The 24,000-nt window shown below is 42.4% G+C and overlaps 1 protein-coding gene and 1 long non-coding RNA gene across 5 annotated transcripts in view; both read left to right on the top strand.

Annotated features, from left to right (window-relative positions):
• rxraa (retinoid X receptor, alpha a) overlaps window positions 1–24,000 on the top strand; it is a 113,204-nt gene that overhangs the window by 205 nt on the left and 88,999 nt on the right. The gene's annotated exons all lie outside the window — the stretch shown is intronic.
• Window positions 7,023–9,020, top strand: LOC119030592. Its single transcript, XR_005078339.1, has 3 exons — window positions 7,023–7,663; window positions 7,972–8,036; window positions 8,885–9,020. It is a non-coding gene; the product is annotated as an uncharacterized LOC119030592 (long non-coding RNA).

Here is a 24,000-nt window from a genome sequence, read left to right as displayed (position 1 = left end):
TTTTTTTTTGGAACGGACTTTCACCGGCAAGTTGGGAGCGAAACGTGTCCTCTTCTCGCTTTTCTTTTTCACTTCTGACAGATGCATCAACACGTTAGGAGCGGGGTTTGACGAGCTCCGGACGTTGGTGTTTCTTTCTTTTTTTTATTTTTTTATTGAACTTAACTAAAAAAATAAAACCACATACACTCCCCTGCACGTTTCGCATCTGACGCCGCTGTCTGAGCTGATGACATCTCGCTCTGATACGAGTGACATCTCGCTCGCGCTCGTACCTGACTATCAAACGTTAGCTAACGATGAACACCTAGCTTAAAACTTTTATCTCAACGCACGTCTTGAAGAAAAAGCGCAAACCGAGGCGAGGGCTTTACTTTGCGGGGGGGAGAGCTGCGACTAAACGAAGTTAAATATATTCAATAAACTGTTTAAGTTATTTGAACTCGAACGAGCAGCTTCTTTTTTCATTTCTTTTCTTTCTTTTTTTTTTCTAGCATGTGCCGTCTGTTTTAAGCTAGCCTGTGTCTTGTCGTGCCAATAAGTTGAGCTTTTTATATGTGTGTGTGTGTGTGTGTGTGTTGTCTTTCACGTGACTCGGGTTTTACTCACGGCTAAATTGGGCTTCCGTTTGACTTTGAATTTGTCGCTTTTGGCTCGGAAGATGAGCCGGAGCAGCGCACGAATCGTCTCCAAACTTGACACTCCTCTCCTCTCAAGCCAGTTGCCGGCAAAGGTCCGTGTCTCAAACCTGTGCCTCGTGTGGTGTTAAGTGCGAGCTTCAGTGCCACACAGGTGTGATAACTGCACCAGGATCTGTGTATGACATTTCTGAGGTATGACCCAGGATCACTGTCTACAGAGGACACTTGTGTGGGTGGGAAAAGGTGCTGAATCCGACACTGTGTGTGTGTGTTTTGTGCAGGATGAGTGGCAACTTTAAAAAAAAAAAAAAAAAAAGCATTTAAAATGCAACACAGGACAAGTTTGAAGTTCGAAAAATGATTTAGTTTGTGAACCCCAGCCATCAATCTTCACCGAGTCTTTGAATTCCCAGTTTAAAACACACAAGTTCACTCACCAAAGCACACTGCGCTGTAAATTATTAATGCTCCGGGCTACTGTAAGTTTTGTCAAAAGTGAACAGAGCGGACCCTTGTCCCCTGCAGCAGAGATACGGCTCCCGACCTGTAGGCGAGCCCCTCTCTTATTGTGTCTGCTGCTCTTTCATGACGGCGTCACGTTACACCTCGACGCGTATCGCCAGCTGCCTGGATGCGGCGAGGAGATTCTGGGGGGGGGGACTTCTGAGACGCCAGGCCAGGGCACCTTTCTTCTGTCACGGGCCCCTGCTCGCTGACACTGTCGCCGTGATGCCCTTTATGTGGCTTCCGGAAAATACTCCAAACTGCCGGTGTTACACACTGACAGGCTGTTATTACAGGTGCGCCGTATTGTGTGTCCACGCTGAAAGTGATTTGAGTTTCAGTCTGCCTGAATGTGCTCCAGAGTAGCCCTGACAGCGTACAGGCAGCCTCTGTGGTCGCTGTAAGGCTCAACACTCGGTTGTTTAAGTGAGGAGGGACACTTCGTCCAGTAGGACTGGATCTCATCTTTTTCTGAGTGCTGTATCAGCATCTTTTTTCATCGCCTATAGTCCTAATCTGTCGGTCCTGAAATCACCATTTATATTTAAACTTGCTCCATCAAAGGTCCACTTGAGCGCCGATTGTTAATTGGCCACTTCAAGGACGCCACTATCTGCGAAGTCCTTGAACGTATCGATTAGCCGCTTACTCAGTGTAATTATCTGTCAGGCCGCATTAGAAATTCTGACATGCAGCTGTTTGAAATGACAGCCAGTGCATTTCACAATTAAAGATCGGTTGTTGGCCATGATGACGACATCGCCCCTTTGGCACCGTTTTCGCAGCACTGTATGCTGATGTGCTGCCTGATCCCACCACCATCAAGCAGCCTCCCTTCATATCTGACATTAAGCTGTGAAGACTGAAAGGGTGACATTGAGAGGAGAACGTGTCCTTTTTTGTCAGAGTAGTATGAGGCTGATCATGACAGTCTGTCAGTGATTTAAATAACGTGGCTGTGAAAGCAAAGGAGGGTTTTTAACAGTGACTGAGGTGAAAAGCCTTTTCCTGTAAGTCAGGTGATGTGTAGGTATTGATTTTTTTTTCTGTTTGGTTGATTGTTTTGTGGCAAATATGTCAGCGGCTAAGTAGTTTCCCTTTAATGTAGTTGCACATGTCTGGTTTTATCGAGTTTTCTGGATCTAGATCTGGGGTGTAAGTGGAGATTGTGTTGCACAGTATGTTGTTCACATTTTAAAGCCCACAGGGACACATTTTGACAATTTAAAGAAAACTGATTTGACTACAATTAACTCATTGTTTCAAAAATTAATCAATGACGATTGTAATGTAGTGTCTCAGTTGCCTATACATGCATGTGAATGACTTGTTTGAGTGGTTTAACGCTGCTGGACTTTTTTTTTTTTTTTTTTTTTTGTGACAGACTCGAATCTGATTTTCCGCGGCCGTCCAAAGGATGTGACTTCATGCACGTCCTCTAGTGCTCTTTCCCCGCTCTGCTAGCGGAGAGCAAAAGTAGCCAAAGTTAGTTTAGAAAAACACAGTCCGCTAACATAAACAAAAAATTATCAACTTCTTACACAAAACAGCAGTCCGACATGGCCCCTTTCAAATAATGAGAATTGTTCACACCCAATCGCCTATCTTGATAGGGGTTTGGTGTATCTAGATGTGCTTTAAAGCTCTATTAAACACAACTGCCTCTGTCGACAGACCACAATTGATTTAACACTGTTAGAAAGTGATTGCTCACTCCTGTTTTACCACCTGCAAAAGATGGGTGTGTTGTTTCTCTTTCTTTTCATTTTGGACAACATAGGGGACCCCAAGCACAGACACTCACTTCCAAGATCAATGAAGTTCATGGTCTTTGATGACAAAGTGAGGTTCACACTGGTGTGTGTGTGTGTGGGGAGAAAGAGAGAGCGAGAGAGAGACTGACATTCCTTTTCTGGCTGTAACTCAGGAACAAAGGTAATACAGGGAGAGGGTATGTGTCTGCCGGGAGGGGTGTGTGTATGTGTGTGTGGTGGGAGTGGACTGGTGGAGTTACACCGCCAAAAGCATTTGGCCAAGTTTGTCTTTTATGGCCGTCCAGTTTTGTGTTCCTGATGTGATGCTTTTGCTCCCCTTTTGAGAAAAAGGGGGCTGCAGCTGTCATTTTTATTGGAGGAGTTTTATAGCGAGACTTAATGGCTTAAAGTGACAGCTCTCCCTCTCCCTCTCCTTTCTCCTTTTTTTTCCCTCTCCCGAGCTCACCCACGAGGCCTTTAACTCAAGCAAATCAAAGAAAACTTGCTCGCCTCCTATGTGCCCACCCTCCACTTTCCCACCCCTCACCCCTGCCAACATACAAACCAAATTGTAAGTAGAGAAGTAAAGATTTACGCTCCAATTATGAACACAGCAAGAGTGCGTTTTTTTTTGTTGTTTTTTGTATTAAGCATAACTGCCATGCAGAGTAGACCAGTGTTTTTTTTTTTCCTTATGGAATATATCTGCTGATCGGTATAAAGCATTAAGGGCTGGCCTTGGAGGAAATGGTGCATATTTTAGCCTGTCATGCTCTCTCCTCTGCAGCCCACACTTGTTTATGTTCCAAACATAGTGCGAATCAGAAAGTGCTGGGAGGCTTCTTGATGCACGATTCGCAGAATGACTCACAGGCTCGTTAATTATTTGTGCGAGGTGCTCCTTGCTCGCAGGAGGTCTTTATTGATAACGGCCACAACTGAACTTTGCACCTCCAACCTCGACCTTTGCTCCTCATGCGCTCGATCATTTCAGGAATTTGCCTTTGGCGTTCAATCTGTTGTTTAAAGTGTTTAAAGACAGTAGCTTGTACTTGTTTCTTTCTTCTTTCTTTATGCGTTTGTTTTATCAGTCTATCTTTGTTTCTTTCCCTTTTTCTCTCCTTTGTTAATATCTCCATGTCTTTACCTCAAAGTTTGTGGTTTTTGTGAAGGATTAGTCTAATATTAGTTCATAAAAATAGTGAGAAATGGCCTTCACAACTTCCTGTAGGTGACGTCTTCAGTATACTAGATATTTTCAAAACCCAATTCTCAGAATTTTTTTTTTTTAAAAAAGACACAAAAGCAGGAAGCCCTCACATTTTAATAGCCAGAACCTGACATCTTTGCTTGTTAGATACATTTAAATGATAACCGGCTGTAATTTACACCCACAGTTTGCGTTTGCAGAAGCCTGGTTGTGTTGGAATAATCTGAGCACCATTAGGGTTTATTGCAGTTCCTCCTGAGGGTCTGAATGGCTCTGCTGCAGGCCGGCAGTATTCACGGTGCGTACAGCCACTCTTTTGAAGTGGAAACGTAGTCTCTGTGGGGAATTGACCAGCTCACACTCATAATTCGCATTGAGAGGAAGGTCGGTTTGCCCTCCTCAAGCCAGAGCTGTGCCAGAGTGTAAAAGATGAGGGGCCAAGGAAGATGAGAGAAACTGAGACAGTAAGAAACGATGTGACAGGGAAAGAAGAGAACAGAAGGAAACCAGCACGCTATTAAACCCTGCCATGAAGTAAAAGAAAAAAATACAGTAACTGTCAGAGTCTAACTACCCTTTCCACTCCTCCGCAATCCTCAAGTTGGCATGTTTTCAATAATAATAAACAACTGTCGACTCTTCTTCTATGATCGGGGGTAATGCTCGAAAATATCTCGGCTGTTTGCCGCTTCTGATGTGTTTTGTAATTAAGTTATGAGCACATAAGCTTTGATGGGTATTCGCTGGAGAGGCATGACGAATCGAGTGAATCCTAGATATGTTATGCTCCTTCATGTCATTATATTTCCTTGTGCCCACATTTTTTTCCCACATTAATTATAATTGGCCCCAATGAGAACCGAAAATGAAAAAAAAAAAACAAAAAAAAAAACTGTTGATTTATTTCACTTTAAATTGGCCGTGTAGAACAATGTGGCAGGGAATAAGAATTTTATTTTTGGCAGCCAGACGTTAGGTCACAAAAGTGAGATTAAACCACAGTGGCTCATGGCTGTACTGTACGTGCTGTAATAACGTGTATCTGTTACAGCGGTTGCGATATCATCAGCGTGTAACATGATCAAAAGAAGGGATGGTGCGTTTGATGTCTGCGCACTCCTCAGAGAAAGAGAAGAAAAGAATACAATTGTGGACTCCAACTGTGAGCTTGTTTTTGTAATAGTGTATATTCAGGTGTATACACCGCACTCACCCTGTCTTGTTCACACACGCGCGCTCACACACACACACAGAGTCAAGCGTGTTTCTCTGCGTATGTACATGTAAACACTCACCGCTGCAGCAGAAACAGAGCGGGGTAATTAGGACTGTATCTCTCACTGCTCCACTATGGTTCCTTTTCTGAGGTCACAGGGAGCGAGAGGAGGTGTCCCAGTGTGCCTCACGCCTTCCTCCCTCCCTCCTCACCACCACCGTTACCACCAGCCGCCGCCGTTATGTTTGTCTGTCACCTTGCCAGATGCCGAGGGGGTGGGGCTTCCACGCACTGCTGGGCACAGGGCCACGGAAATCCCACCGCATGCAAAACACCTTGGTTATGTTCTGTGTGTGCAAGTATGACTATGTGTGAGTGAAAGGGTGGGTGTTTGGGTGTAAAAAAGAGGCAGCAGTTCTGAGAGCAAAGGGTGAAGGTTAGGTGCATTCACACCCGCAGGCCAATAAATGCAAATCTTGACAATAATCAAGAGGCATATGTTCACATGTCAGATGGATTAGTAAATATTTAGGGAATTATTCACCAAAAATTGCAGCTCCAGTGAATATTTAGCCTTAAAAAAAGGTCTAATCAATGTCAGTGAGTAGATATCAGTGAACGTTTCCTTCAATACCTCTGTTACATGAGCACTTTATCAAAAAGAAAGCAGTTTGGAGAGAGCTGAATAGAGAGTGCATGTACTCATGCTGTGGATTGCACTCTGTGTAATTAATAGAATTAGCACAATTATGAATGATAAGTCAGTCATATTTGTAGAAAAGAAAAAGATTTTATAAAAACATAGCAATTTGCCAAGTACACCCAAAACTAACCTAATTTTTCTTTCCCTAGTCAAGTGGAGGTTTGTACCGGCATGAAAATGAGATATGACCCCAGCGAGCCCGCGTCATGCTGCTGAAATTTAGACCAATCCTGACCGCAACATTCAAGTTGAGCTGCAGATGTGACAATAATCCAAGTACTGACCAAAGGAACCTGTTATCGGAAGTTGTAAAATATCATTAACGTCATTATAGAGGTGATTCATTGCATGAGTAGTGCAAGCACAACTGATTCTGGTACTCCTCTTCATGTTTTGTAAAACTTTCTCCCCCATCGACTTCCTGCAGCTATTTTCTCCTCTGCTTAAGAGACTCCTTAGCTCCACTTCCCCTTCTTTAAACAGTTCCTCACCTCAGGAGTCCTGGCTAAGATGCTTTGTGAATTGCCTGTATTAGGATTTGATTTAAAATTTAAGGCAAAATTCTAAAATATTTTTTAGCATTTCCCTGCCAGGGACAATTAAATCACTTGGAAATGCCTGTGAGTACAGCTCTTCCCGTTGACAGTATGATGCTGCACAGCAACCTGCCATTGCTAAATTGTGTGTTTGTGTTTACCTGACAAATGTAATACTCAATGTAATAGTGGGTACTCATTGTGGGGCTAGAAGCCGTCAGTTGATACTCATTCAAAAATGAATGTCCCCATTGCTGTGCTATTGATGAATCATGAGCCATTAATCATAACTGCAGAAAATTCCCATTTCTTATAATAACACTCATACACTTGCTGCCTTTTATCATGTCCCTGTTTCTATAGTGACTTTTGTGTTCAGTGGGGCTGACCAAAAGCTTTGAAGCTTCTACAGTTGCCATGGTAATCGAACTCCAATTCAGTATGCGACCTCCTGTCCAAAGCAAAATCTGATTGGTTTCACGTCACCAGTAATAGCTTATCAGCCCTGAAAGGAGCTGCTCCGGTGAGCAAACCCAGGTGTATGTCGTGCGGCATACAACAGATATGGCCAAAGTTTCCCAGAAATACCACTGAAAATGCCCAAAGTCATTGCCTATGGGATCCCCCTCAATGGATGTTCTTTTGAAAAAAAATCCAGGTGATTGTCAAAGAAGATTTTGAGCCCAAATGAAGTCCCAATATTTTGGGCAGCCCTAGTGTTCGGTACATGTTTGCATGTTCCCTTGATTTTTGAGGTACCTCCCCTTCTCCCAACCTTGGAGTCAGCCTTGCGGATAGTTTGAACTGAATAAAAAAAATATTTCCAGATCCTAAAAGAGAAAACTCTTGAGATGCATTGCATTGGGAAGTTTTTCAACGACTTTCACATCCTTGTCACACTAAAACTAAAGGATTCCAGTCTGTAGGATTAGAGGCTGCGACTCCAATTATGATAAACAGAAGATCTATTACAGGAGCTGCCAAACAGTCTGGATTACTAATGAGTTGAAGGATACAGAGGTCCGTTAGCAGACACACAAGTATTGACACAGGTCATCTGAGAACTGGATACAAAGCATAAATCAGAACCTGCTTCACGGTTTGTAACCTTCATGTTATTTTCACAAATTACCATGCATGTGAGAGACAAGAAAGAAATGATGATATGTGAGATAACAGGGTTCCTCTGTGGGTTTTTCCTCCGCCTGTAGTCGAGAAAAGAGTGATTAACTCTTTGTTTACGCCTGCAGGTCTAGCATGTTCATACATCTGCCCAGGCTGTGGCCTTAACACACACGAACACACATTCACCTGTATGCACATGCGCACATACAGACGGTCTTCACAGAAGTCTGGAGGGCTTTGTCACCTATGGTTAGACACATTTCTCTGGCCGTCTGGTTTCAGGAATGTTCTCAGCGGCAGGAAGGTGGAAGGGTGTTAAGGACCGAGGAGGAGGGGCTGTCTATCTGGTAAAAAAAACACCGACAACACGGAGCCTCACTCTTAATATTGACACGATGAACACGCTGTTCTTGTCATTCCATCTCGAAGAGCAATGTAAACAACTCAAATCAAATGGTTTCTACTCTCCGCTGCTTTACACTGAGTGACGTTTAGTTGAGGGTGCTTAAATGGCCGGTCCCTCCCTTCCTCTGCCCACAACATTCAATCTACTGGAGTTCCAACATTTTATTGGCCCAAAAGGGAAATTTGCTTTGCAGACAGGGTTTGCAGTAAAATTCAACAGAAGAGCCTCATAATACAGAACAATGAGGCAACATAGTGTAAGACAACAATTAAACACATAATAAATTGAACCAATATAAAGCCATTTTGACCTTGGTAACATCAGAACACAGGATATCTTTTTATAACTGAACATCACTACTTAGTCATTGAGAGAGAGAGAGAGACTGAATGGATACAGAAAGCTGAGTGACTGAGTTCAATGCTCTTAAATTCTGCAATAGAATTTGTTAACCTGTTTATTAAAACCTTCACATTGTGCCACCACAGAAAATGTTCTCTGAGTCATGTAAATGGATTATGTACATGGCTTTGTATCTCTGCACTCGCCAACATAATGAATTTAGAAATCCAGCGCAGACGTGACCCTGCCTGCTGTATAAATCTGCTGTTTGTGCTATTACGGAGAAGAAAGTTGAGCAACCAGGTTTTGCTTGACAGACAGAGACAGGCAGGCGCTGGCCATGTCTTTGTCATCAGCGTTCTACATACCAAAGCGCTGACAGTAGCCCGCACAAACGGCTCTGACAAGTTCAAGTGTCACATTTTAGGATGCTTTCTTCTGTTGCAGCCCAGAATGGGGAAACAGGAGACGGCTGCAGATTAAACAGGACAGATCTGAGTGCTGAGTTGTTGGCGGAGCAGGACCGTTATTGGCAGGACTGTTTGCAGCTGTGTAGATTTATGTATTTTTGTGTGTGTGTGTGTGTGTGTGATTACTAATAAAGGTCCAGTATGCAGAATTTAGGGGCATCAATGGAATTTAGTATTCTTAATTATGTGAATGAACCTATGAATCATTGTGTTTTCATTGCCTTATGAAACAGAATTGGAGAAACATTTGAGAAGCTTGAATCAGAGTGTGAACATTTTTGCTTGATAAACGACATAAACAATTTTTTGAAAAAAAAAAAAAACAACAACAAAAAAACTGATGTTGATTATTAGTCTGCCAATCCACCGAATGATTTACTGGCATATCGTTTGAGTACAAGTAAGCACATTTTGATGTATTCAAGGTATCAGAAAGGGCATGTGTGTCTGCTTGGGCCTGCATATATGTGAGCATATGCTAGGCTGCACACGCCTTTTATGTGCCATGTGGGTGATGACTACGGCTGATGCTACTACATGTATGTTCTCAACCTGTAGCGGCGGTAGCTGGGTGGAGTCCCCCGACACTCTGATTCATGAAGTGTTGTTTCTGAAGCAGCGTGGAGCCGAGCAGCTGAGAATCAGTGTGCTGTCTGGGAGAGGAAGGTCAGGGGTTGTGGCTGGGTCACGCTCTGTGGGAGAGGAGCAGCTTCAGCAGACATGACAGCGTTGGGATGGAGGTGAGGAGAAGGGGAGAAGTAAATGAGGGGAAAACAAAACTGGATCAGTGCGGAGGTTCTCGAGAGGAAGCAGGAAGCAGGTTGTTTTTATTTAGGTCTTGCTTCACTCAACGCGTGGCTTTTTCCCCCCCTCTCATCGCGTCAGTGCTGCTATTGTTAGTAACAGTTAATTGTTAATTGATCCAAAGAGCGATAAAACAAGGCACCTAATCTCCCTCTCTCTGACACACACACACAGACACACACACACACATTCTCTCTCTCACACACACAGATGTTCTGTGGAGAATGAGAGTGGATGTTTATTACAGGATCCTAGTGGATGCTAAGGTGCCCTGGGGGCTATTAAAGCCCTCACTTAAAAGGCACTATCAGGGAACACTGATGTGGGCTGCTTGAAGGAGGGAAGGGTAGAGGGCTTGTAGAAAAAGAAAGAGGGGGTGAAAGAGAAGAAAGAGAAGTCGCTGGAACAGCGAGCAGAAGGAGGGAATAAACAGAGTGAGCACATCTGGATTGCCTCAGTAGAATATTTGTGCAACATCTGGAGAAATTCCCTGGAATTTAAGGGTCCCCTCCTTTCATTTCAGTGATACCCCCCCCCCCTCTCTTTTCACTTCTTCTTCTACGTCCTGTTTTCTGCATCTTCAAAGCCTCTTACCCTGGTGCAGCAGGCACGTAAATACTCCCGTAGTAATGCACGTTGAGCCCTCACAGACTTTATAGTGGGCCAAATTGGGCCCATGTGACCAACTCCCCTTTGTGCAGGGCCGGGCTAATTAAGTGGCACAGAAGTGAGAGGGCACCCGGCTGTGGACCCAGACCTCAGCCAGTCCTGGGCCAAACACAGCCCCTCGTAAAAACAGCAAAAAAAAAAAAAAGAAGAAGAAGAAAAGTAATAGAATGCCTCTACTTTCTACAGACAGTAAACTTTTAAGTCCTAGCATGAAAAATAACCTCTTTGTTTTTGTTTTCACCAGACCTTTCTGGTATAGCATGACAGCGACACCGCACAAACGGGCAGCCTTAGTGTTATTTCAAAAACATATGTAGCTGTATTGATGTATTAGTTTGTTGTCACTGAAAGAGTGTGTTCATGAGCCTCCCTTTGAGTTAACAAATCCCAGGGGGTTACAAGAAAGCCTCGGTATTGAATCAACACCTTCAGACGAATTGCCCCTTACAGTACGTAAGAGATGCTCGGCGAGGCTCTCCGTCCGTCTCTGCGGTGAGATCACAAGCTCCCCTCTCATCAGCGGAGTTCATTAGCGATTAAGATTCAGACGAGCCGCCGAGTGCCTCCTGTCTTACCTGGGCGAGGCTCCTCGTAGGTCAGCGGTGCTGACAGGCAGGTAGCTTACTCAGAGCGGAGGGGAGAGCGCAGAGGTACATGCTAATGTGGCGACTGGGCTGATCAAAAGAGATACATCACGGTCTCACTCTGATGGGCTCGCTGATGCCGGGGCCCCCCTGAGAGCTGCAGCACGTACAAGCAGGAGTAGGGCAGCGATCAGAGAGAGAAAGTGAGGGAAGGGAAGGAGGATGGGTGGAGAGAGCTAGGAGGAGGGGGGAGGACATAAGAAGAAGGGTATAGATGACGGTGAACGAGTGAAACAGGGAGGAAGACCACAGGGTTTTCAGCTGCAAATTGATGAGGAAATTAAGCAGTCGAAGTATTTATCAAGCGAAAATACTGCCATTCACAAGTTTACAGTCTGGTTTCCCTCATTATGTGGTCACTGAGCGAGGAAGCAAACATGTTTCAGTTGGACAATCATCTCTCTTTCTACGAATACACTGAGCTGATTTTTTCCCCATGTTGCTCTGCAGTTGGCCTACATCTTTCTGCCTGGCTGAACTGACAAGTTGCACTCCTTTCTAGGAATGCTGATGTTGATGATACAGTCCACTGTGTGTGTGTGTGTGTGTGTGTGTGTGTGTGTGTGTGTGTGTGCGTGTGTGTGCGTGTGTGTGTGTGTGTGTGTGTGTGTGTGTGTGTGTGCACGCGCACACGTGCGGGTGTCTGTGTGTGTGTGTGTGTATATATGTTGTCAGATTGTGTATATGCAGAGCAATGTCAGTCTGTTTATCTGTATAATGATCTGTGCTGGTATTTGTGCAGAATTTTCTTTGTGCTGGCATGTAAAAAAGGCTAGTTATTTCTTTATTTTATTCACATCAAATATTAATATAATATTTTATACAATATTCAGATAATTATAATGCAAAAATCCATCCGTCAGTTGTTTGCAGCAGAAACACACAAGTCTAACTATACATTTTTTATGATCTGGTGTACCATTAGCACTTTACTTGCATAATCTCCACATTTTCTCTTTTCAATTTGCTAGTATTTCTTACTGTGTATGAATGAAACCAAATTCCTGTTGAAAAGCAGTGTAAACCAAATTTTACTGACTAAAACAAAAACAAAAAGCTAAAACATAGTAAAATATAATCAAAGTGGATATTAAGGCTAAAACTGATGTGATTATTTTTATAATCGGTTTCTGAGGCTCAACATTTTCTATTAATTGTTAAGAAGAAAAGCCGACCCCCAAGCAAACAGACAAACGGACACGGACGAAAATGTGAAGCACCTGGGTGGAAGTAATAGCTTAAACAATTATTTGATAATTCAAATAGATGATTAATTTTCTGTATGTCAACTAATCGTTTAATTTGTTCAGCTGTGTATGGATGGGCATGAGCACAGTTTGACACAAATACATGCAGTATTATTATGTTAGCATTCTTAGAAAGTGGATTTTTACTGCCAGGCTTTGTTCGAACATCACATGATGACAGTGAGCGTCTTGTTTGCCTTAGAATGTGAATCTGAGAGCCAGAGGCCAGTGCAACACACACAACATCTCCACTGAGCTGCACTGAGGAGATGATTCCCTTTGCCTTTAGGTTGTTGTGTATGCAGACATCTCTGTGCGGCCCTGCAGAATGACCTTGCTGTTGCTCGTCCACTTGCCCGTCCCTTGATCCAAATTAACGTTGCTGCTTTGGACTCTACTTTTTGAGAAGGCGCACCATTGCTCGGCCCTAAACCGATCTGACGGTCTGTCTCTCTTGGTCAGTAATTGTTATTTGAGGTAAGAGTTTTTACCCTGGAAGGCAGATTTAGTATTTTTGGAGCAGCCTTATGCTTCACTGGCTCATCGCGTCTTGCGGCATCTGCAGGTAGACGTGCAGTGATGTCATCGATGACATTTCAGGAGCAGGAGTGCACTGCAAGCCCTCAGAAAGTGCCTCCCCTCCTGACCCGGACCGTATCCAAATAAAGCCGATTCCCATTGCTGTAGTTTCTTGATTTTTAATGCACCCCAAGGCTGGTGCTCTCACTCCCGTCAACCCAGTAAAACTTCACATAAATATCTTAAGTTTAGCCAAATAATGTCTTATTTTCCCTCATGAATTCCTCAATAAAATAAATATTTCTGAGTTTATATCATCACCTCATTCATATTGTAATATAAAAAAAGATTAAATCATCGATTAAACTGTTGATCCTTTTTTTTCAGTTAATCAATTACTTGTTTGGCCCATAAAATGACAGAAAATATTATTGGTACATTGGTTTCTGTTTTGATTTTTACTTACTTAAGAAGAACAAGACTAAGGAAACATGCTTTTGACAGCTAAATTATCCCATCGATGAAGATATTATACTGTGGGAGGTTATTGGTTAAAATTACAGCTTGGCACTGATGATGCTTTGACATCGTCAGACGCAGTTGTCATCACATCAGTCATGTACGCACAAGCACCATGTCATTTAAGGTCATCTGTGCATCATATCCTCAGTGCTGTCTAGCTCTGTGGCTCTGATCTTCCCTGAGGCAGCTGCCTGGTTGATCTGCACTCTAACACACAGTGGTCTAAATGCTCTGTGCTGGGCCCCGTGACCCTGAAAGCCCCGGGGTCAAACTGATTGGAGGGTAGAGCCACGTGCTGGTCTGGGACGTCTGTGTCATTGCGTCACATTGATTGGTTCACTTGGGTTCACTTACTGAAATTATGAATAGCGAGTGGCAGATTTCCGTCCAGTGCACAGCGCTGTCTCACAATCACCCGTGTCCATCTCCCGCTCTCAGCTGACCGCAGATGTGAATGAATGATTGATATTCCACAGGCTGGCCTGTGGGGGATTGACTGAGCTTATGACCAGTTTAGCCTTTAGTCCTCTGCTTGATTGGCAGATAAATTTTCCTTTTTCAATAGAGCAGGCTGGGTGGTAGGGGAGAGGGGCTGATGGGGCATTTTCTTTTTCGCGTCTCATGACATGTCACACGGGATTATTCTGTATGTGCGTCATTCATTTTCACTCAGTCAGGCTTTGAGTGCATCAGACAGTCGTCATTAAACCAGTCAGTTTCTCACTATCGACAGCTATTATAACTAAAGGCGTTTTTTTTTTTAAATACTAAACTGACTACTGACTTTTTTATACCATAAACTTTTAATTTTGACCACTGGTTTATTTGAGTCCTCTTGCATTTAGCTAAAGATCAGACTAGAGCTGCAACAATGAAATGATTAATTAATTAGCTGTCCACTATTTAATTCACCATCAACAGAAACTTGCCACTACATGTAGGCCGTAGTGCGGAGCCATGTAGGAAAAACAATGGTTCTGTTAGTGACACTTTTCTAGTGGCGTGTTCCAGTGTGACCAGCTGCTCATACTGTCAGCATCTATTAAGTACAGGACAGTGTACTGGTGTAGAATTCTTGCATCGTGATCCGCTTTAATTCGCAGTAGCGACGCAGCAAACTTATTTTTCTCTCCCTTCAGCAAATGTGCTCTTGAATACTGTTGCGAGACCTTCTATATCCAAGGCGCATGTTGAGCTTTAAAGGAAAGAAGAACGTAAAGTTTTTGAAGGCCATCTAGCAAATCTGAAGAAGACCTCCACAGTGTCTTCAGCTCATTGCACATGTATTTTTTCACTGCATTATGTGTGCATTTCACGTGTGGTGATAACAGTATGCGAAAATATAGTTACACAGCTGTCTTGTCCAGACATTTCCGCACGCTGTCATTTTATCAGAAGTTGAACTATGTGACATCTTTGTTTTAGAACATTTCCACTTTCCTTTGCTTTTCCTCAAGGTAATGGACAGTGCATGATTTACCCATTAGCCCGTCACAATGGAACTATCACATACTGGAACCGGCGTTCCCTCCTGTTATGATCATTTTCATGCTATCTCAGGCTCTCGCTTTGTTTCCTGTCTCAGAGGGAAGGGCTCGCTCGAGTCTTTAATGCTCTGTTTTTGTGCTCGCAAAAAAAAAAAAGTCTTGCTTCCAACCCGAACACAGTGCAGCATCACGCTCGCTGTGCCGAGCCTCATCCCCCGTGGAAGAGAAATAATTTATAAAATGAAAACTACATTTGTTGTGTAAATGACCACATGCTGTAGGATATTTAATCCTGCCTGCAGTCGATCCCAGTCATGTGACTTGACCTAGTTTTGTCTGCCTCCCTCTGCCTGTTTCTCTCTTTCATTCTCTTTCTCACTCTGTCTTTCTCCCACAGTCTCTACTGTATTAAGCACTTCTCTGTTCTCCCTATTCCTGTTCCTCTTTTCCTCTCTTCTTTCCCTCTCTATTCTTCTCCCTTTTGTTAGCCCCCATGCTGGCTCTATTTTTGATCCCTTTTTACAACTGATCCAAGGATTTGTCATAGTGCTCCTGATGTGTTAATATTTGTCACTATGTGGCCGATAACTTTGTCCTTGTTAGTGCACCGAATACAACCCAGTTTAAAAAATGAAGATATCAACTGCGCTCACTCTCAGAATGACTGCAGGTGTGACAGCAGAATTACTGTAGTCATGAGTCATCCCGTCATCCTTGACTTCCTTGAGATTCTTACCCACAAGTCAGTTATGCCAAATCATTTCTGCATAACTGAAAAGTCAACTGATGAATACTAAGCAGGTCAGATTTTGCTTCTGCATGCACCGTTTATTTCTGTTTTGATTAAGCAGGAAGTGAGGCATCTCAGTGAGATTTCTCTCTTCGTGTTTTCTCTCTTCTTGGTGTTGTTCAGGCTCCTGACAGCAGCGTTGACATGTGAGCACATACATCCCTTTTCAGTGTGTTGGTGTAAACTATGAATGTTTTTTCCTGTGATTTGAATCCAACCTGGTCAGAGTCAATAATATGAATCTTATACAGAAGTCAACACTCCAGATACACTGATTGATCAGCCAGGGACCACGTTCAGCTGGTTTTCTGCATGACTGGCTTTTATTTTTGTTTTTGTTCTGCTCACATGTCATCTGCAGGGCATGCAGTGAGATTTCTTCATGTTACCTTTCACAGTAAGAGTCCCGGTTACACCAGTTTGCAAATAAATCCAGGAATGGCATTTTGAGATCTGTTTGAATGAGAGAAGGTCCTGTGACCTGATGTCGTTTTGGGGAAAATGATTTAATTTATTTTTTAATTGTCAGTGTTATTATGAATATAAAAGGCATCCGGAAATATTGGTGTATACTGTCAGTTATGTTCGAAAGAAAGAAAAAATCAAAATTGCAATCGGTGCAGCTCCACTCAACACCAACTTTAAAAGTGGCTCCGAAGAGAGTCAGAAATCCTCCAGTCCAACCAAACACAGGGTAAACATTCATGATGTCTATTAACATTTAGGAGTACATCCATACCTTAGTGTGTGTGCCACTTGCTGCAGCCACCTTCAGTGTGAGATAACCTGCAGAAAAATTAAAAGACCAAATTATCTCCAACTACATATTATTGTCACATATGCTTATAAAGAGAAAAAAGAGGGAATAAAAATGTAACATGCTTTGCAAAACATTGGCATCTGGATATGAGCACAGGATACGTGGTAAAGTAGATAGGTAAATATCTAGATCGACGTCCATAATAGCAGCTGCAGCCTGCTTGGCCCAGTCTGAAGCGCAACAATTTGGTCGCCTCTAGGAATGCGTGGCATGTATCCATTCCTGAAGAGCACAAGAGATCACTCAGGCTTTGGAATAATACTGTAACCCATAACAAGCCAAAGTCAGCCTCAGCTGTCCCACTCTCCCACTGAGCAGTGTACGCTCGTCAGCAGTTTTACACGTTATATATCTGCATCCATACATGCTACTCTCTGCATAACAAGTGTTTTACGGACAAGTGTATTTGTGGAAATGCAAATGAATGATGTTGCCTGGGTGTTAAAGCCTTCGATGTCAAGGCTTTGTGAAAAACCCTTTGATTTTGTTTAGTGTCCAGAAAAGAAAAGAAATAGCAGAAAAAAATGCCACTTTTTATTTTCTTCTTTTCTAAAGTCCAGGATACAGAACAATGGCATCAGATCCCAAGCACCCCATGAAATACATACAGTAGCATTACATGCAAGGTTTTATAATCTTGCCGCTTGTGGCTGAACTGCTGCATTAAGTATTATTCCCTCTTGAATGGCATTTTACGGGTAAAAAAAAAAAAAGATTATATAAGAATGATTATTCCTAGGAAGACTCATGAAATTTAATGAAAGTCTTTTATCATGAACCTTTTTGCAGGATCGGCCCATTTAAGAGTCATTATTTTACTGCTGACTTGAAAGGCTCAGCAACGTCCGGCTCCTTGCCGCATTTCATATTTTTTTTACATAACATGCGCAAAGAGCCAAAGAGCAAGCAGAGGTCCCCAGAGCTTTCCTGAACCTTCTTAAGCCTTTGCTGAAGACCTGCGGATCAATTAAGCATTTGCTTTTCTTGAACTAACTCAAGTTAATCAACACTCTTAGCTGGATTTCTCAACTGTCCAAATAGATGCAATCCATGGTAAAAAAAAATGAATGAAAATCCTTAGAAAGGATTTATAAGTGGTTTATAATTCACTTATTTAATTTAGTACTCAGTTAATGAGGGTTTTAACTCTTTATAAATCTGTATTTAACTGTTGTAACACATTAGATGAAAGGGCAACAGTCACATGTTGCTTGCCAAATAGTGAGTGCATGTTTATCTCTACTGTCAAGCCCCACCACTTGTTAGTGATTTGGCTTCATAGGTGTCATTTATTGTACACTGCAGGCTGTAGCTTGAACTTGAGCCCATAATAATTTATGAAAAATATGTTATCTTGTTTATAATTGTTTATTATCTTCATCAAATGTTTAAAACGTAATTCATAACCTAAGCATGAACCATATACAAGACCTTCATAGGAGTAGTTTTATTGTTAACTGACACCAATAGAAGCACTGTCATGCCTTGCTGAATTTCCATCACAAGTGGCTTGCTTGGAGCTTAGATGCCAGGTCGAGGTGTATTTATTTTCAAGAGTCAAGTGAAAGTATGAAAACCAGCTCATTATCAAGGCACAGCAGTCCTAAGCCGTGTCATTAATCTGGGACCTGACATGCTGATACTTGAAGGTTTACTCAGTGAGAGAGCCCTGTTGTCTCCATTCATTATCCAGGCCGGTACTCTTCATTCCAAAACTCGCTCTGTAAGCACCGTTTTCCTGTCCAAGTGTTTCCCACTCCAGCCTGGCTCAGTGTCACATGGCGATACTGAATCGGAGGTGTGCACTTTACAACCGATTTATTATAGATTTGAAATCCTGGACGTGATTATTTCAATATTTTTCCCTTCTGGAGTCAACTCCCTAATGGGCCTTTACAGTCAACAGACTGGAATCAACATTACTGGTTTTAAAATCCCCTACTCACATTTAATGCCTCCAACCTAAAGAGGCGTTTTAGCCAAAGAGTGCACTTAATCCCAGTTTTCAAAACTGTCCTGCAAGCGATCTGTCTTGTGTAATTCTTATTCAGCTGTATTATGAATTTCAGTGTTTTTATGGCTGTTCTGGTTTTGAGTGCACACCCATGCAGAGCAGCTGCAGCTCCAGATGTTTTTGTTTCAGGTTTTGAATTATGTACCACTTCATATTAATAATATGTTTCACATAACAGGCTCAAACACACTGTTTCCCATGAATTGTCTCTGTGGCTTTCCTTTTAATCAGGTTTTTAAAAAAGCAGCTGTTTTTTTTCCATTTTGCGGGTTGTACATAATTACCCAAAGATCATTAAGTTTATTTATACCTAAAAAAAAATAATGAAATTTACATTTGAGCATTTGTGGCGTGCGTCTCTCTGATTAGATCACTATAAATTTCAATAATCTTTGGGTTTGCGTTATTCGATTGGCATTTTTCCCTATTTTTCAGAGAACTGAAAATGCTATTTATTATACATTTCACGGAGTATGCATAATTGTGTATTTCTTTCAGAGGTCTATTCCAAGCTGCAGAGGTTTTTCATTGTCGTTGAGTGGAGTTTAGGCAATCGTACATGTGTTATGCTGGCTTGAGTGAGCAGGACCATACGGCGACAGTGGCAGAATAAGCAAATGCTAATGCAAGCCCTAACTTTAGCATGCATTGACCTTGATTGGTGAATCTGGGTCAGAGTTATAGAACAAATTGTTCAAAAGAGAACAGAGGACGTGGGTGGCAGCACAAGTCCTTCCTCCTGTTGTGTCCTCGGTTGTTTGTGCATGTTTACATCCTCAGTACGTGGATTCAAGATGTACTCGGCTGACGCGATAGGAGGAGGTTAATTTGAGACTCGGCGCTCCTGTAGAGATGGGAGTGTGGGTGTGTTGGAGTCAATTTAGCAGGGTAACAGGAAACGTGCTCTGGGACCTTCCACCAGGACTCAGGCAGGCGGTGAGTGGGTCACAGGTCGCTACGCTGTACCACGCCTCACTTTGTGCCTTGGAGGACTTCTGGACTGCTGTTGATGCGTTAGATTTTCTCTCACAGAATATTCATGTCCATACTGTGAAGCCAAGCTTTTATTTTAACATCAGTTGCTGGAGGTGATTCTCTTTGATCACTCCAAAATGTCAGCTATGATCAGGGAAAAATCGAGGCTGTGAACTCAGGCCAGAACTGTGTCCAATTGCATCTATTAATAAAAGCTAAGAATATCAGTTTTGACGCTAGATTGAAGCAGTGTAATACAGGGTGAATCCTGCAAAATATTGTGAGAAATTCCACCCGCGATCAATTAGAGAAAGCACGTAATAAAGTTTTTATCTCCGCCTTTCTGGTGGTGATATTTCACAGCTGAGAAAAGAGCCAGTGTGCGATGTGCCAAGGGCTGTTGGGGTGGGCAGATAGTCCGTCATGTGAACAGCTTATACTGTAAAGATCAGGGTTAATCGATTTTCAGATGCTTCCTTATGTACTTTCCGGGGTGAAAGGAGCCTCTTTTAACCCCTGCAGCTTATTCTGTGTCCAATCACGCAAATTTGATTAGATTCGTTTGCCCAAGGAGCTGCTGTGGCTGCTAGGCCTGCAGTGAGGCCCTTGTTCCCCTATTTGCCCTGGAGAAAGGTTCTGATGTGCTCAAGCGCTCTTTGAACCGGCCCCTTCTTTTCTTCCCCTTTAACCTCATTTACCACACTCTTTTAGTTTCTCCCCTGCCCGCCCCCTGTCTGTCTGTGGCTGCTCACCAATTGCCTGCCTTTGGCTTCATCACGTCACAGCAAGTGAGACAAATGGCTGTTATAAATTATCAGGAAGCTCTGCTTTGGTGTCATCTAAGCTTAACCCAAGCACTTTGTAATGTTTTATACAATGCTTTGAGCGAAGGTTATACTCTGTGGGAACAGCGAACCTGAGAAACTGGGAGAAATGGAGCCTCAGCCAAAACACATACTTTTTTTTTTTTTTTTTCATAACAGAACAGCCGTTGTGAATGCAGGTGTAATGGACGTCTGGAAGCAATCAAGTTTGGTTTTGGCATAAAAGTGTTTAAACCAAGATTCTGTACCAACCAATCCAGCAATTTTAGGAGGTGGTGGGTTTGGTTATTTGCAAAAGAAATCGAATTGGAAGGAAGCCTGTGGGCGGAGCGTCGTCAGCGGCAGATTTTGCCACAACCACAACCACACTTTCTACTCGTTGTCTCTCCAGACGTGTGTTCTCTTCACACACGGACAGAATTATGTCTGGCTTTGTGAGAGCAGCCATAACCCCGATGTCAACAAGGGCAGTGGAGCAGCAGCGATGTTTATAATGACTGGTGATATATTTCTTTTTAACGGAGAAGCACGTGTCAAATGTCTTGTTATGTAAGGCTGCATCAAATAGGGACAAAGAAGTGTTTAGGTGATGGTGTGTGGTATTACCACTTTACACTTGATTAAAGTAAAAAAAAAAAATTAAAAAAAAAAATAAAAAAAAAAAAAGAGGAAAGAAAACCCCAGATTGAATCACTTAATTTCATTCTTATTTAAATGAATGGATTCAAATGGTTATTTCAAGTATTAGGTTAAGCATTGTTCTTTCAGTGTTTCTCAAAAGTTCAAATAAAGAATTTTGAGAAGTGCCCAGAGTTGAAGCCTGTGGTTTGTAGACAGACATGTGCTGCTCAATAATACCAGTCCCAAAGTTACAGTTTTACAAAGGTCATCTTTGTCAGTTCTACCTTTTCTACAGATGCCTTGCAGCTTCAAATGCCACACCAGGGCAACTGCCACTTTCATTATCCGGAGACTGTGTGAAAGTGCAGACTCAATTTCAGACAGCATGTGTTTTTCAGTTTTTTTTGACGGAGCAGTTACAGAAAGGTGCTCTTGTTCATTTCAAAAGCGCCTCAGTTTAGGTCTCGCAAAACACAGTGGCTTAATAAGTCATTCAATAAAGCTGTCCAGTTAAGTTTTTATTGCCAGTCCGGACCTCAACAGCGGTTGGTTTTGTGACTCACTGACTCAAGAAAACAAATGCAAGTTGCAGATTTTTGTCACTTTTGTTTTCCAGCTAAGTGAGGACTACTCATAACAATCCCCTCGTTTTGCGAGAGGAAGTTTTGCCGTGAGTGCTTTTGTTTGTTGTGGCTGAACCTAAGAATTATCTCTTCCAGCCAAGGTCTTCACGAGTATCTGTTTCTGGAGATTTTGTCTAACCTTCCATTAGGACTAAAAGAAGCCCTCAGGTGGGCTGATTGTGCCCTAATTCAACCAAGGCAGAGCAAATTAAGGCTCTAAAGAGTCTGTAGCCTCAGTTTCTTTATGTTAAAGCCACTTGATACCATACCTTGATACCAGGGGCTTCCTGCTGGTTTGACACAATATACCAAATTAAAAAAACAAAAAAAACAAAACATATTGCAGAAGGCAGTTATTCCTTCAAAGCTAAAGCTCTCGTTCATCCTTGTTCAGGATCACCTCATGACCTTGGATTCTGTTCACCTTCTCCCATCGGCCTGTCATGTGTCTGGTTAGGCTGTTAAGGAACCCTTAAGGTTTCAGTAATGGGGTCTAATTTAGCCTGGACTTGTTGCTTCTGAAACTCAAAGACAGCAAAGAAACATGTAGAAACAACAGTAAAATGATTTACATGTGTGTATGACATGTCAAAATAATTTTTTTTCGTCAAGTATAATAGTACGATCAGCATCCAGGATTGCCTCCAGTTATGTTTATGAGGTTTGCTTTGTTGTTTTGATAGATCTGCTCCAGCTTTGTTCTGGTTGAGATAAATGGCGGCTTAGAGGCATGTTTAAATGGTTTTCTTTTTCTTCAAAATGGATATCATCTGGGGGTGGGGGAGACACTTTGCTGATGGTGCAGATATGCACAGGAATAGGTTGGATGCTTTCCACGCTGACAATCGGGATCAGAGAGGGAAGCAGCGCTCAGATGAGGAGTGTTTGATTGTGAGCTGATGGGTCCTGAAGTGTGTTTTAGCTCCTCACAGAGAGCATATCCAAGTAAAGGGAAGGTTGTTTGGGCATACAGGCTTTGTCAAAGTGCTAATTGCGGGTGTAATGAGATGGTGCTGCGTGGGATTAGCTCTCTTTAGGGAAAAGCAAACATCAGGGGATCATTAAGTGTCGTACTTGATGCCTTTCATTTATAGGCAAACAGCGTGTAACATAAACATCATTGTCAAAAGCATTGACATAGTGGTAGCCTTTTTCCTAACCAACCAACCAACGTCTAAAGATTTTTGGGGAAAAAAAATAGTTTTCACTTTTGATTGATTCAACTGTTAATCAATGAAACATTGCAGCTCTATTAGTATTTCAAATGTTAGAAAGATGATGATTTAACTTAAGGTGAGGTCTTTATAGTGTGCATCATGTGACTGATAATCAAAATATTCAACCTTCTAATGCAAAACAGAAAAGCAGTATAAGTAACTGGAAACAGTTGGATTTAATGGTTCATAATTCATTACAATCGTAGTTTCATTACATGTTGTCTCATAGAGCGAGGACATTGTGTGGTTATGGAGTCTCTGCATATAGAAACATTAAATTTACTCAACAGTAATTTCTTGATTCACTCTTCTCGTTCATAGTGAATTATTTTCTCCTATTAAGTAACATGTTGATGAAAAAAGAAAATCCAATGGAATAGATATCTCAAGGAAATGTGGGCAAACACTTGAAAAGCATACGCAAGTGTCTCCAAGGCCGGTTTGGAGGCTAGGTGAGAGGAGGGCAGGCGATGTAGAAGGTAGGTTTTCTTTTCCTCACGTGGACTTTCAATGGCACGCTGTAGAACACTGCTGAAGGTGAATGGCATTCACGAGGGTAACGCCAGCGATTGATGGCTCCTCTGCTGTACCATCCTTTTGCGCGCTCTACCAGGACCTTATCCCCTGGAGTCCCACGTGGGAAAGGCTTTTCTTTTTATTGCACCTGGGAGATGCATTAAGGGCCCAATGAACTTTGACCTTGGGCTTGATCACCCTGGCAACACGGAACAGGAACAATGGCTACGCTTTAAGACAGCTCGGCTGCAATCCCTTAAACTCTCGTAAATGCTTGAATGTATATCTTTCAAAAGACTGGAGTTTGTGGTGTCTTGTAAAGTCTGGAAGCACTTTCACTGATGTATCTGTGATAAATGAGAATTGTCCGTTCATGAAAATAGCTTCAGCTGTGCCCTTATCAGGGAGTTTTGTTACAATGGCAAATTTACACACCTTTGTTTCATTAGAACCTTGTCATTAAGCCTTTCTTTTATTAGCCTTATAGCAGTAAAAAAAAAAGCCTTCTTTCATTAGCGGACCATCTCAAAGGCTCGCCTTCATTAGCACAAGGTTGTAAATGCTGGATGCGATTTCATTAGCAGCCTATCTTTAATGAGGAAACCCCCAGCGTGTTTACACTGCTCTGATGCCCCATGATGGCCGTAAGGATAATGCTGATTGGCTGCCGTCGGGGGAAGCATTTTTGAGCTCGTCCCACGAAGATTGGATCATACAGTTATTAAAGCCAATGAGATCCCTGCTGCCTGCTTAGAAGTGCGAAGCCAGATCAAACATTTCTGTAATCAAGGTCCTGCTAAA

This window comes from Acanthopagrus latus, chromosome 12 (assembly GCF_904848185.1).
Source record: "Acanthopagrus latus isolate v.2019 chromosome 12, fAcaLat1.1, whole genome shotgun sequence".
NCBI classification, from domain to species: Eukaryota; Metazoa; Chordata; class Actinopteri; order Spariformes; family Sparidae; genus Acanthopagrus; species Acanthopagrus latus.
The sequence above is the reverse complement of the archived record's forward strand: the minus strand, read 5'-3'. Positions and strand labels throughout refer to the sequence as shown.